The 9,430-nt window shown below is 44.0% G+C and overlaps 1 protein-coding gene across 9 annotated transcripts in view; it reads left to right on the top strand.

Annotated features, from left to right (window-relative positions):
* The first annotated feature begins 1,906 nt into the window (after positions 1 to 1,906).
* The window catches only part of LOC144314204 (uncharacterized), a 55,448-nt gene continuing 47,924 nt past the window's right edge, over positions 1,907 to 9,430 (top strand). For 5 of the 9 annotated variants that reach the window (XR_013380028.1, XR_013380029.1, XR_013380027.1 and 2 more), the window contains exon 1: positions 1,907 to 2,096. The gene's annotated coding sequence lies outside the window, so the exon portion shown is untranslated. The remainder of the gene's footprint in view (positions 2,097 to 9,430) is intronic. The other 4 variants (XR_013380022.1, XM_077898043.1, XM_077898044.1 and 1 more) reach the window with 3 other exon arrangements.

The following is a 9,430-nucleotide window of genomic DNA, read 5'->3' as shown; positions in this document are numbered from 1 at the left end:
CAGAGCCTTGCTTGTGCAGGACAGGGACTTCAGTCAGGATTGGGGAGTTACATTTCAGTACGGGATGCTCAGGGGCTCAGGTCCAACCTACATAGAGGCTGCATTTAGTTGCTTTTTGACAGCAATGGAGCAGGGGAGAAGGTGTTTTTCTTTTTTTCAACTTATGTACACTGTGACCATTCAGTCTCCTTGAACCCGTCACTATAAGGGCTCTCTCTCCATTCCTTCCTATTAGGGGAATCACTGTTGTCCAAATGGAAAACTGGCTTGGGTGAATAAAGGAAGGTGTGACCAAGTAGAGTTGATTAAGAATGACCCCTTGGTTTTTACAGGCCACCTACTGGAGCTAAAGAATAAAAACTGTTGCTTTATGTTAGGAAGTCCAAATTGGAAGCTGACAAAGTCTTTTGGGGAAGCAGTTGAAAATACATGTTAAGAGTTGCTAAGTTCAATGTCCATCTCATCATTAAGTCAAGGTCAAGGCTTTATTTCAAATTAAATTTGTCATGAAGTTATATGGACTTAAACACATTTCTGAAGGATCTCCACAATCGCTGTATGGTTTGGGTAAATCATCATCTTGCAAATGAAACTTCTGACTTTCCCAGTGCAAAAGGCTCTCTGTCTGACCACAGAAATGTAAAGAGAGACACGAGGGCTAAAATCTATGCTTTTGTTCTATTCATACAGCTGAAATTGAATGACCTATGAACATCCACCATTTCTTCAAAATACCCTTGGCTGCCAAGAGATTGCTGCATTAAGAGTCAAGGACATGAGCACTGGAGATGTCGTGCTTAAAATAATCTCTGGCTATTGTTTTCCTATATTATCTTTTATTCAACCAATAATTCCTGAGTGCCTCAGTGTTCTGTGCACTAAGTGCAATGGACCTGCTACCCACTGTCTGCTGGGGGATTTTTTTATAATTTGTTGCCACCTCTGCTAGAGCAAAGCCAATTTTAATGCACTGTAATATGGAATTCAGAGTCTGGCACATAGTAGGTGCTCAGTAAATGCTCAATGAAGGGACACATGGGCCCATTATAGAATCTGAGAAATTCTATGTGAGCAGCAGTGTACCATCACCTCTGCTTTACCTCAGTCTGTGTCCCTGTAAGAAGGTTTCAATTTCCACATCAAAAAAAGGAAAATACTTGTTTCTATAATGTATTCATGCAACAAACATTTATCGAGTGGCTATCTTGCGGTGGGCGCAGTGCTGGGCATGTTGGAGAGGAAGTACCTGGGCTCTGACCTCTACTTCCAGTAGTGGTTTACCGGTGGACACACCCTTTATTGACTTGGGTAATTAGATAATTCTCAGTTAAGCCCTGTTGCCTTTGAAAATGACTTCTTTCTTTCACCGTCAATTATGCCAGGAGAGGAGAGAGGGAGGCAGCTGACTGGTATGAATGTCAGGGCCATAATAAACCCTGATTTACTTAAGAGTACATGGAATGAAACAAATAAAGTGTTAACCAACATTTTCTTTGAAATGAGGTTGGGAAGGATTAGCTTGGGGGAGGGCACCGTTAGAAAGAGAAGAGCCATTAATCACTGTCCCGAAATAATCCAAGTTGAATATCTTATTGTTTAATTATTTTTAATCTTTTGGAAATACAGAGCTGCCCCAGGGTGTTTTCTTTTCTCTGTCCCTCCTACAGAACAGCCTGCTCTGGGAGCTCAAGTCCTCCTGTGTATTCCTTGAAGTGGATCCAAATTCATTACAGATAGACTGTGTCGCGGACGTAGACGATGAAGCTGCTGAAGAGGGTAGAGGAGGGTGTGTAAAAGGGAGAGCAAGCAAGCCACGGTAAGTAGCTAGGGCTAGTTGTCAAACTTGAAAGGTGATCTTTGACCTTCTCATGACTCATAAAGCACTTTATGACTCCCGCCCCTTGGTCAAGAATTTTCAAGCTCAACAAAAGAGCTTTTAGCTCAAATGCCATTTAACCTAGCTTCACAGGATGACTTATTTTAGTTTCTGTGTTGACCAAGTAAAGTCCTTCACTCCAACTACCTAATAGCCCACCACCTTGGTTGATCCCAGGTCTGTTTGCCAGGTCATGCACTTTGAACAGGCATGGAACAAGGTGGGTGAGGTTTTATTTCTCACTTGTGGGAAACAGATCACAAGACGGCCGATTTAGGTACATGGGTGGATTAGAGCTGCCAATATGCAAAGTAGAGGAGAATTTCCAGTCAAAAGTTACTCAAAGTTGTCAACCCTCACAAGTCAAGCTAAAGGAATCCTTGAAGGAAGATTTTTGGGCTTGGTACTGTAGGCCCATCCCCAGGACTTTCTAATACTTGCAGCTTTAATCTCTGATGCTGCCCTACCCCTGATAAAAAATACCAATTATTCCATTCATCACCATTGAAATGTCCAGTTTCCTTCTGGGACAGGAAACTGTTAGAGACTACAATGGGATCCAAATGTACTTGAGATGCCCACTGACCAGGTTGTTTGGGCAGTAAGATATACAGGGCCATAGGCACTAGAAGATTTGGATTTTTCTGTTATGCTTTATGCATTTTCCCATCTTTTTAAAACTCTGTTTCCCAAGCCAGGAAACATGATTGAAGAATTATAGCCAGTCTTCTTTTAACAGACCCGGCAAGTGCTGTCATGGTAGATTAGAGATGATTACAAATTTTTCAACGTTCCTTCAGTGACAGGTAGGGTCTTCGGCTTGAATCTGGACACCCTCTGTGGCTGCTTGACCAGTAGAATACTTTGCAGGTGACACCGTGTTTCTGTGGCACTTTGTTATGTGGCAATTGATGTCTAGCATATGTTGGTTGGGGGCAAGCTAAGGCATCCGAATATGGTGATACATAAGGACCTCTTATAGTTGTGGGGAAAGGATCATATTGAACAAAGAATCCATGATTTTCCAGGACTTGTGCCAACTTTGTGAAACCTGGATCATGTATGGCCCCCATGTTTAGGAAGTTCACAGCCTAATGGAGGTGATAGACGTGCATGAAATAGCATGATTTAAACCAGTGATGGTGCTGATGAATGCCAGCTTAACAGGATGGCCCAGGTTACCCTGAAGAGGGTGACGGAGAACCCCACTTTACACAGTGCTAGCCGCCAGAATGTAGAATTTGGGGTGCCTCCCGGAGACTGCGAAGGGAATCCTCTGAAGAGCCTCCCCTGAAAAGGGGACAGTTCAGGAACGTTCTAAAAGAGTGGGAGTTGGTGCTCCTAAATCCAGAGTTCTAGCGGCCCTACATGTTGTAAGAGGTATCATGTGACAAATGCTAAAATGTTTCCTTACCCAAAAAATACCTTCCTCACTAGCCCTGCTGCTGCTGTATTCCAAACTTCTACAATATTCAGTCTTTGAATAGGCTTTGAGGGTCTGCAAAATTGTAAATATTATTTGGTAAAGGTAACGGTAGGTCATTTGTTTAGTCCCTCACACATTTCCTTATTTTTATGTTCAAAATTAATGTTTTCCATTGACTCTCTGGGCTAGTATATTATAGATGTTCAAAATAGTTGTCCTGTTGAATAAATGTTTGGCACTCAGATAGTAGGTGTGCTTGAAGGCATGGACTGTTTTAGAGAGAGACACCTTGGTGAGTGGTAAGGGGCCCCTCCTGTCAAAGCACGAGTTGTTTCCTGCAGAAAGAATGACCGTATGCTCTTGAAAAAACAAATACCTGTTCATGTTTGGAGCATATTTAGCACTGGGGGTGGTAGTGAGGGACACTCAGCAGGATCCAGCGTGGTGCATTCAAAGGCATTGCAGTGTGCTTAATCTAAAGTAACAACTCACTGAGAAAGTCATGGTGTATACGTATTTCAACATGAGGTGATGGAGCAGCAAAAGAGTCAGCCAGCGGGGCTTCTGGGCCAAGGAAGGTTCTTTACAAGCATCCTATGACACAAAAGGACCCGGCCCTTCTGTGCGATACATTCAGTGTTGTTCTAGATACAGAGAATGTCCACAGAATACATCTTGAACCTAGAGGGAGGTTATCTTTGGGGAAGGCGTTTAAGCAAAATGATTGGGTTACAAAGGGAGGTGATTGTACTGACTCCTCAGCTGTTACCTGAACCAGGTTCTCTGGGGCTGTGGTGGTCAGAAAAAAATTCTTTTGTTTATGTTGATTATCTGATCTCTTTGCTCTACTTATTTCCAGAAAAGGGTTTGAGGCTCGACAGTGTCATGAATCCCATCTCGATGTAGCTGACCGCCTTTCCAAACGATGGGTCTGATGATAACACTTCACTGCTGCGTGTCCATAAAAAGAAAAAAAAAAAAAAAACCCACTGCCCAGTGCCTGGGTGGCTCAGTGAGTTGAGCATCTGACTCTTTGATTTTGGCTCAGGTCATGACCTCAGGGTGGGGAGATGGAGCCCCACATAGGGCTCCGTGTTCAGGGTGGAGTGTCTTTGGCATTCTCTCTCTCCCTCTGCCTCACCCCTGTCTACCCCCCCCCACTCCCACTCACCCTGTGTGTGTGCATGTGCATGCTCTCTCTCTAGAAAAAAAGAAAACAAATCCTCCTGCCCATCCCCCACCCCCCCCCCAGCATCCCATAACCTGACCTCCTCACCTTCCGGGGCTCACATCCTGCCCTAGAAACTCTGGCCACACAGCTTTGAAATTCCTTTCCTCACAGTTCTCAGCCCACGATGCCTTCTCCTTCCATCCAGATGGACTTCCTACCTGTACCAGAACAAGCTCGGCCATCAACTCCTTAACGACACATGAGTGTTTAGCTTCCAGGAAAGAATGCATTCATTGTGCTCTTCGTTGTGTACTCATCACGCTTGAAAATAGGTGGTGGTGTGTGCCCCCAACACCCCACCTACTCTCCACCCTTCTCCGTTCTTCTCTGTCTGGAGCCACGGCCCTGACCTATATGCACCCCACACTCCCCCATCACCCAGCTCCCAGCTGGCCTTGGCTAATAGGGGACACCAGCAGGGGATCAGGAAGGAGGAAAGGCAGAGAATTGAGGTATTAATCCCCCTGACTCGCTATGGCCTGTTGCTTGGGTGTGTCTGTGTCTTTCTTCCAAAGACTGCGGTCCCTTTCGTGAGACCCTGCCTCTCTAGCTGTCCCCTCCTGCTGCTGGTATCCTCTCCGCCTCCTTAGGTGTTTGGGCTTCCAGTGGTAGCAGCAGTTCTTAGCTGCTACCTGCCACGGAGCACTGCCCTGCCCTGGCTTGTTCCCTGAAACCTCGCCTGTGCCTTTGTGAAGAGTCTAATTCATTTCATGAATTAGCAGCGTGAGTGAGCCATCTGTATCCTGCAGGATGCTCACTGATACAGCTGGTGTGCAGAGTAGGATCCAGAGCCTTCTGTAATGTTTATAACCTGGTATTTCAATGTCTTTCTTTCAAGATGTTGTCCAAACTCCTCCTTTGAGCTGTAAAACAGGTGGACAGAGCCTATAATACCAGAAAACCTTACTCCAAGCCACCCCCAGCAACGCCCCCCTCCCCCGTACTTCAAATGGGGAATTTGGATGTCATATTTAGTCACCAAGTGCACAGTGACAAATCTAATGAATTCACATCAGGAAAACTCTAATAGCAGGATTTATTATTAGCCATGTATACCCCACCCTCAATTAGCAGAGGATAAAATATTTGTACAGAGGCTGTAGGACTAATCTTGCACTTTCAAGCCCTCCTTAAGATATGGAGGCAGCAATTCAGTTAAATGATAGGTGTTTGGATTAATTATGGCAGCTGAAATTACAAAGTAGATGCTCAGTAAAGGCTTATAAAATAAAATGTAATGGGGTGATTGCTCACACCACAAGTACTGTCCAGAGCTGACTGGAAACCAGAATTGAACTCCTGTTTGAACCAGCTGGTTTCTGAAGGCCCCCGTGTCCTTCCTTGCACGTTGGTGGCACAGCTGAGCTTCTGATCCGCGTGTGGAGCGCCCCGAGTGAGAGGGACCACCCGTTAGTCTCTGAACTGCACGCCAAGGAAAGTAACTCACTGTAAAGTATTTGCCAAATGATAATGTCAACTACGCATACACCACGGTGGGTGGAAAGTTAGAGGTCCGGACTGTTGTATGCTTAAAGGCTAAGATGAGCAAGGAATGCCACCAGCTTTCCTCCCCAACGTCTGTCCAGGTCCACCCAGGCAGATGCAGCTGAGCCTCGAGACTGGGGGGGTAGAGACGGGGGGGTGGGGGCTTCTGCAGAGGCAGCCAGGCCCAGCGAGGGAGTTTTTCTTGAGTGATGCTTGTGGATCAAAGTGCAACCCCTGACTCATGTGCCCAGGGGCAAAGATCTGAACCCCTGGCCTGAAAGAGGGCTCTGTGGAAAGAACAGTAGTCCTCCCTATGCTGAAGTTGGCCAGTGGGGGTTTTTCAATTTGCACCTGGTGTTGGGCAGGGGTTCATGAAAATCCACAGAAAGGAATGTTTCCGAGTTGAATGATGGAAGAGGAAAAAAAAAAAAGGTTGAATGGTAGTCCTTTGGAACCATGAAAAGCACTGATTGAATTTGTGAAACAGAGACTTAAATCTTTGGCGAGGAGAAGGCTTCTCGGAGGTCTGCCTCTGTGAACGCGTGCGGTGGGGCGTCTGCTGTCCCCTCGGTGGCGGTGGTGGTGGTGGCAGTGAGTATTTGGAGGCCCGGCTGAGCCGCTCACAGCCGCCCTCCCCGGGGGAGCCAGAAGGCCCGTCCTCTTCCAACCAGGAGTCTTTTTCATCTTCTCTTTCCAGGGCAGAAGGCTTTTCCCAGCCCCTGAACATTTAAAATTCATACTCGGTGACCACCCTTTATTCACCAAGCAGAAGATGTGGGGTATTTTCTAAAACCACTCCTTCTTTCCAAAGGAGCCAGGGTCTTTTTGTAAAACACACACTTTATTTCATCTAGAAATTTATCTTTTAGTAGTACAAAAATAATAAATGCTCGTTACACAAAGTTCAAATGCCACTGCAGAGACCAATAAAAAGACTTAAAAGTCACCCTGAATGTTATTCCAGTGTTGACCACCATCAAAGGATCCAGAGGGTCTCCTTCCAGCCTTCATTTTATAAGCATTTAGCGATATGCCAGAAATTGCATTTTTTAAATTATAAAAGAAAACCCAAATGTATATTTTAGACCTTGAAACTATAATAACTGAAGTCAAGATTACTGAACACCACAGTGTTGCTTTGCTGAAAGGACACCTCTGTATTCCTATTTTGTTTGACTTTCCAGAGCATTTGAAATTGTTGAAATTGTTGAAATTTGAAATTGTTGAAATTGAAAATGTCTCTTTGAGCTCTTACTGTTTCATGTTAATTTTCTCTCCCTGCAGCCCCTTTCCTGCTCATTGTCTAAAACCCACTGCTCCTAAAGCTTTTCCTTTCTAGGACTTGAGGTCCCTATGCCCAAGATGTCCAAACTCGTGTTCTGTGTGATCCCAAGGCCCACACCTTTTTTTTTTTTTCCATTTTGAAATACTATTTTATTTTATTTTTTAAATAATAAATTTGTTTTTTATTGGTGTTCAATTTGCCAACATACAGAATAACACCCACTGCTCATCCCATCAAGTGCCCCCCTCAGTGCCCGCCACCCAGTCACCCCCACCCCCCGCCCTCCTCCCCTTCCACCACCCCTAGTTCATTTCCCAGAGTTAGGAGTCTTTATGTTCTGTCTCCCTTTCTGATATTTCCTACCCATTTCTTCTCCCTTCCCCTCTATTCCCTTTGACTATTTTTTATATTCCCCAAATGAATGAGACCATATAATGTTTGTCCTTCTCTGATTGACTTATTTCACTCAGCATAATACCCTCCAGTTCCATCCACGTTGAAGCAAATGGTGGGTATTTGTTATTTCTAATGGCTGAGGAATATTCCATTGTATACATAAACTACATCTTCTTTATCCATTCATCTTTCGGTGGACACCGAGGCTCCGTCCACAGTTTGGCTATTGTGGCCATTGCTGCTAGAAACATTGGGGTGCAGGTGTCCCTGCATTTCACTGCATCTGTATCTTTGGGGTAAATCCCCAGCAGGGCAATTGCTAGGTCGTAGGGCAGGTCTATTTTTAACTCTTTGAGGAACCTCCACACAGTTTTCCAGAGTGGCTGCACCAGTTCACATTCCCACCAACAGTGTAAGAGGGTTCCCTTTTCTCTGCATCCTCTCCAACATTTGTTGTTTCCTGCCTTGTTAATTTTCCCCATTCTCGCTGGTGTGAGGTGGTATCTCATTGTGGTTTTGATTTGTATTTCCCTGATGGCAAGTGATGCGGAGCATTTTCTCACATGCATGTTAGCCATGTCTATGTCTTCCTCTGTGAGATTTCTCTTCATGTCTTTTGCCCATTTCATTATTGGATTGTTTGTTTCTTTGCTGTTGAGTTTAATAAGTTCTTTATAGATCTTGGAAACTAGCCCTTTATCTGATACGTCATTTGCAAATATCTTCTCCCATTCTGTAGGTTGTCTTTGAGTTTTGTTGACTGTATCCTTTGCTGTGCAAAAGCTTCTTATCTTGATGAAGTCCCAATAGTTCATTTTTGCTTTTGTTTCTTTTGCCTTCGTGGATGTATCTTGCAAGAAGTTACTGTGGCCGAGTTCAAAAAGGGTGTTGCCTGTGTTCTTCTCTAGGATTTTGATGGAATTTTGTCTCACATTTAGATCTTTCATCCATTTTGAGTTTATCTTTGTGTATGGTGTAAGAGAATGGTCTAGTTTCATTCTTCTGCATGTGGATGTCCAATTTTCCCAGCACCATTTATTGAAGAGACTGTCTTTCTTCCAATGGATAGTCTTTCCTCCTTTATCGAATATTAGTTGACCATAGAGTTCAGGGTCCACTTCTGGGTTCTCTATTCTGTTCCATTGATCTATGTGTCTGTTTTTGTGCCAGTACCACACTGTCTTGATGACCACAGCTTTGTAGTACAACCTGAAATCTGGCATTGTGATGCCCCCAGATATGGTTTTCTTTTTTAAAACTCCCCTGGCTATTCGGGATCTTTTCTGATTCCACACAAATCTTAAAATAATTTGTTCTAACTCTCTGAAGAAAGTCCATGGTATTTTGATAGAGATTGTATTAAACGTGTAAATTGCCTTGGGTAACATTGACATTTTCACAATATTAATTCTGCCAATCCATGAGCATGGAATATTTTTCCATCTCTTTGTGTCTTCCTCAATTTCTTTCAGAGGTGTTCTGTAGTTTTTAGGGTATAGATCCTTTACCTCTTTGGCTAGGTTTATTCCTAGGTATCTTATGCTTTTGGGTGCAATTGTAAATGAGATTGACTCCTTAATTTCTCTTTCTTCAGTCTCATTGTTAGTGTATAGAAATGCCACTGACTTCTGGGCATTGATTTTGTATCCTGCCACACTGACAAGGCCCGCACCTTAAACATAACATGGAAATGTGAAAATAGAGTCATGCTGTGGATTCTGAACACCTCAA

The sequence above is a fragment of the Canis aureus genome, chromosome 5 (assembly GCF_053574225.1).
Source record: "Canis aureus isolate CA01 chromosome 5, VMU_Caureus_v.1.0, whole genome shotgun sequence".
Lineage (NCBI taxonomy): Eukaryota > Metazoa > Chordata > Mammalia > Carnivora > Canidae > Canis > Canis aureus.
This window is presented reverse-complemented; position numbering and strand designations above follow the sequence as displayed.